The sequence below is a fragment of the Micropterus salmoides genome, unplaced genomic scaffold (assembly GCF_014851395.1).
Source record: "Micropterus salmoides isolate LMB-PRFRI ecotype aquatic unplaced genomic scaffold, ASM1485139v1 Ms_hic_scaffold_17, whole genome shotgun sequence".
NCBI classification, from domain to species: Eukaryota; Metazoa; Chordata; class Actinopteri; order Centrarchiformes; family Centrarchidae; genus Micropterus; species Micropterus salmoides.
Window position 1 is genome coordinate 15,186,556 of NW_024040817.1, and position 6,000 is coordinate 15,192,555.

Genomic DNA, 6,000 nt, shown 5'->3' on the forward strand with positions numbered 1-6,000 from the left:
TCTGGACGGGAGGTACAAAGGTAGCAAAAGGTCTCAGTTTTAATTCTAAAACGCAGTAGTGTGGACGGTGCCTAAGACTCCATCTTCCTCTCCCAGATTTCCATGCTAGGTCTTCACTGTCCACTGGATAATGCAAAAAACATCAACATTTCACCATAAACTATAAAAAATATCACACAAATAGGATCTCTTTCCTATCATCATATAGTAAATCAAGGATCACCATCTTTCCCATGAAATGGTAATCATGTGTGTGTAGTGACATTATAAGCAAAACACACACACAGACACCTTGGATTGGTAGCCTAATCAGTGGTCACTGTAGTGAGAACAGCTGTGAGAACGTGGCAGTCTCATAAAAACATGAATGACAAACACTCAACAATAATCCTCAGGAGTTTTGCCCCAAGCTGAATACTGAAAAGAGGTAACGCAGTTGTCTTATTGGTACAACTTCAGCTCAGAGTGCCCCCAGCTGGAGTTTTGCAGCATTGCAGGAACTGAGGGTATGACAGCAGCATTGTGATGTTCAACCCTTCCTCAGATCACCTGCTGTGACCAAACGACTGTGTGATTTTCAACCTGAAGCAGATTTTCAGCCAGTTTTGAGATGGAATTGGTTCTAGTCATGATACTGTGCTTCACAGATTAATTAAATGCTGTGGTCAACAGATATCAAAATTTTTGTAGTTAAAATGTTTTTTGCTTTCTACTTGAACAGAAAACAGGAGACTTGTTTTTTGCTTTAACAGCAAATTAGTATTCAAGTAACCAAGACCTGTTACTAGTATCTAATTGTATTTTTAAGAGTAATATTAAGAAATTCATCTTGTTGCCTATTTTCAATATATATTAAAATGGTGGGTCCCAACCTGAGGCAAAGGGGAATCTGAGGTGTAATGAAATTACTAGCGATAAAGAGGAAGAAAAACAACATATTGCTACACAAAATTCAGTTTTTTTGTGGAATCAGGCATTGTTTTATCTTGTCATGCCTGTAAAATACATATTTATATAAAACAATCTAAAAAGAAAAAAAATGTCACATTGCTTACAGCTCATAAATGTACCTGAGGGGTACGTTTAGATGAGGGGTTGCAAGTTATCACTGCTTTTGTTTTAAGTGGTCGCTACACAAAAAGATGGGGAGTTGAGGAAATTAACAACATGTGATTTGATCAAGTCTTTTGTTATTTTTTACAAAATTTAAATAAAATTTAAAAAAAATACCAAGAAACTGTCAGCGTTGTTGGAACACATTTTTCAGTATAGTCCAAGTTGTTTCATTATTTTCAATGTTATGATTGAATGTTCCTGAATGATGGTTTCTGAAGAAATCTCTTCAGTTTCCCATGCAGCCTACGTCCTCCATATTGCCTCTCTGTGGGTTCAAATTATAACCCATTTGTCTCTCTGTTTTCACACGGCTCCCCTGTCAATCAGTCCTCCCACCCCCAGCGCAAATTGGTGCAGTGTGAAAACAGCCACTCCCTGTGCCCTGTGGGTCTAATTGGCTCGGATTAAAGAAGACATTATATCAGTGGAGCTGATCGGAAAGCTGAGTCGCTAACTGCAGGCAGCCCACACTTTTACTTTATCCCGCTGAGAAACTGATACAGCTGCTGCAGCTTCCACACGCACTCACTTTTTACACACAGCGCTCCTAATAGTACAAACAGTGTGTGTGTGAAATGGATACAATGATCTGTAGCCTATTGGTAATTACAACGTACTTCATCAGGATAACATGAGATATCTGGTACTGTGAGATGGTTTAACAGAATGGCCCAATAAGTGGGGAGAATGAAATGTTACCTGCTCAGTGTAAACTGGTCTGATTGATTAATTGAACACCTTAACTGTAAAACTGTACCCCATTATTGTATTGCTGTATTGGCTGCAGAGCCCAACCATTAGCTTATTACATATAATGTACAAGACGGCTGGTAAATCACAGGAAATCACCATACAGAAATGTTTGAGGTAGTTAGAAACAGTGTTGTCATTGCAGAGTTAGGGCCCATTCAGTTCAGGTTGTCATCACAATTCTTTAAAAACAAATTGAAGGGATCCTTGTCAACAGTCTAAAATAGCAATCTTGTGTTGGTCACAGATACTAGAGTGTGTGACAGACTGATCCTGGTGAATGTTGTAGTTTCAGGAAAAACACACAGTAAACAAAAATATGAAGTAGCAAAAGAAGTTTCAACACAACAGACAGTTAATGACAAGATTCACAATCAGAAAATGAGAGAAATATACAGTATGTATGCACTAGTGCTACACCATATTAGTGTTTGTTATCTATTCTACATGTTTTGTTTGTATTTTTGTGGATAAGTTGGTTATCAAATACCATAGCTTCTGCCTCCATAAATGGTAATCAATACATTTCTCATAAAAAAAAGATTATAATGAGCAGTTCTTAAATATGAGAGGATTCTGCTACAACTCATGTTTATCCCAAAGCTTCGTAGTAAACATATGCTTTCATAAAAGAATATAATTCGATCCCGAAGTCGGGTTTAAGTTATTACAATACGAGAAAAAAATATAGATTATAGTCCTTTGTTTTAAAATACTGGTTATAGCTTATTAAGGAAAATGTGTTAAAATTGTCATGGTAGATTTTTATAGAAGTAGTATAGTAGAAATCTAGTTTTTTAAAGTTAAGTAAAGATCTTTGTGAGGGGAATAAAATGTTGTGCATCTCATGATCATTCCACTGATTCACACACAGTTAATCTTAATGCTAGAGCCTTTCACTGATAGGAGATTTACTCTACTCTGTGTTATATTGATAAAGCTGAGCTACGCGCACACACACACACACACACACACACACACACACACACACACACACACACACACACACACACACACACACACATTTTGAATATGTACCGGCATATTGTAGTAATGAGACCAGAGGAGGAAGGGGACGCCGCTCAGACCCCCAAAACACAAAACACTTGCATTTGTCCAAGTTGGAACTCGGGAGAGAGACAGAGAAGCCACAAAGGTTGTTTGTATCCCAGTGAGCAGCGATGGTGGGGTGAAGGGTTGTGGGTAAAGCTTACTGCCAAGGTTCCCAGCCAACTTAGCACGCCTTTTCAACTTCCCCTCACCCTTCTGTCCTTTCATTGCACAGACTAACAGATCTTGTGTTGTGAAGTTTTGCACTATTGTCCAATTATTACTGATATGTTCATTAAAAAATAATTTTCTGTATCCTCCAAAAATCATTCGCCTCACATCAACTGAAACTGTGCGACACACACAAGTGTGGGTTTTTGCAGCTGATGAGATTTTCACTCCTTTTTGGGGAGGAACACATACTCTGGATATTTCTAGCAGCCTCTTTTGAACAAAAAGATGATCTCGTGTTGGCCATTAGCAATGAACAGGGCAACACAGGAGTGAAACCATTAGTCAATCAATCAATTAGTCGATCGACAGAAACAATTTTGATATAATAAAATAATAATTTAGGCCATTTATCAAGTACAAGCTCTAAACATTCACTGGTTACAGCTTCTTAAAGGTGAGGGTTTGCTGTTTTATGTCATTTTTATTGAATCTATTAGGTGGTTGGACTGTTGGTCGAATGAAACAATCTGAAGAAGTCACTTCAGGTTCCATGAACTTGTAGTTTTTTTTTTACAGCATTTTTTATGCTAAAATATAATCTAAAAATCTAAATTATAACCATTACAATCATCCATAATGACATACATCATTAGCTGCAGCTCTGGCAACACATCTGAAATAATAATAATAACTCACTCCTTTTCATTCCCTACACCTCTCTCCTCCCCCTGCAGTTCACACCAGCGGTCATTTTCGGGTGTAAAGGACCTTGCACTTGGGGTTTAGGGGAGGTGGGCCCTCAATTAGCGAGCCACGCGTCCTTTGGAAGAAAGAGGAACTCCATGAGGAGTCCTTAACGACTGGCCTCTGTTCACTCTGCTCTGACCTCATGACCTCAGGGTCACAGGCCACAATACACTCCCATCTGGAGCTGTGTTATCGGCTCTATGACGAAGGGGATGGACAGCAACCCTCTGCATTCAGGCCGAGCTACGTGACGCTATTGAAGGCCTGAGAACAGCGGTCCAGCTCCAACAGAGACAACTATCTTAACAACCACCCAGCTTTAGGAAATTCAATGTCGCCCTCTGATCAGGTCTGATAATGTGGATCTGTCTTTTCTAACTGAGCTGGAACAAAAAGAAGAAAGCCTGCACACGTACTGCACACCGGGAGAGCTGCCTAGGGCAACTATAATCCTGTATTTTTGGTCACTGAGCAGCACTAATATGGATCTGTTTCGAGGGGGAAACGCTTTGCTCAATTGCACATTGCTGGGAGGGAAAAGTGCTTCACATTTACCTTCATATGAAACAGCTCTCATTTTGTATTCTGCATAACAACCAGTGCACATACAAAATAATAATGATGGAAAGAGAGTTTTTGGTCCATCATTCCGATCCTAAACTTACTATTAAGTGATTACAATATCACACTAAACCTGTGGTGGATCTACTCAATAATTGCACTTAAGTACAATTTTGAGGTAGTGTACTTGTACTTTCCTCGAGTATTTCCATTTTATGCAACTTTATGCTCGTACTCCACTACAATCTGGATAAAATGTTTTGTACTTTTTACTGCACTAAACTTTAGTTACTAGTTTATTTGTTGATGGATTGATGATCATTAATCTGAAAATGTATTATTGTTTCCCTGGAGGGGGGGGGGGGCACTGAAATTTCTAAACACACTGAAATTTCAAGGTTAAGAATGCAGTTGTGTGTTAACCTTTTGAATCACAATTTCTCAGAGCCCAATGAGATGTCTTGTTTAGTTGGACGTACAATCCAAAAATATTCAAATTACAATCACAACAGATAAAATCAGTGGATGTAAAGATTAAGCCATTATAATAAATAGATTATTTACTACTAAGTGACTTAGATGAATTGATTATTTGCTTAAACACAAATTGGGTCATGACTTAACATGCATCAAATACACATTTTGTCACCTGTGAAGTTAGACTTTCCTGATTCCTACTTCAACTTCTGCTCAACTTTACCTCAAGTTTACATTTGTCAGTTTGTACTCAATTAAATGCATTTATACGTAGGAATTACAAAGGAACTGAAAATCATTGTTGACAAAATAACAGAAAATAATAACATACTGTATACTAAAGGTAACTTTAATGATTTACGCTGTATCTATTAAAATGCACAGCTGTCTGAAGTACTATAGTAAGTTGTAGATGTGATTTGGTTTGAGGGATTCCTCTCATACAGCTGCAAACTATCTCATTCACTTTCTTCACCTACAAAATCTGGTAAAAACGAAAAAGTACTCTACAGTATTTATGCCTCATGTCTTACACAACACAGAATAGCAGCACATTCAAGTGTACATTGATACTTTGAGGAGGGTAAATGTGTGTAATGCAAAGTGTTTGACAGTAATATAATAATGTGACTTAATTTAATAGAACATTAACAAACTTTACAGCAACGTTACATGCAGCCAGTAAGATGAAATGACATGTTAAAGCTGAAGTATCTACACAACATAGAAAACAAACATGTATCCTCCTAAAATTCTTGTAACTGATTAAGTGTTTCCCATCATGCATCACACCAAGCAATCATCTTGGCAGCAGCTTTGTTTGTTTCAGGCTTTTTATTGATAATATGATAGCGATCAAAATATTTTGTATGGACTCAAGCATTGACATTTTACCATTGTGTTGTTTCCTACAGTTCCAACACACCATGGATCAATACCGCCATCTGGTGGCGGAATAACTGTGGCTGCTGTTTCACAGACGATATGCAGGGAAACCTGTGCAAACTACCAGGACGTTGTGGGCTGATTAACATTTAAACTGTTAATTACATACAGAGATAACCAGGCCCCCGATAAAACTTACATTTTTGCATATTAAACAACTTGTTTGTGGAATAAAATAAA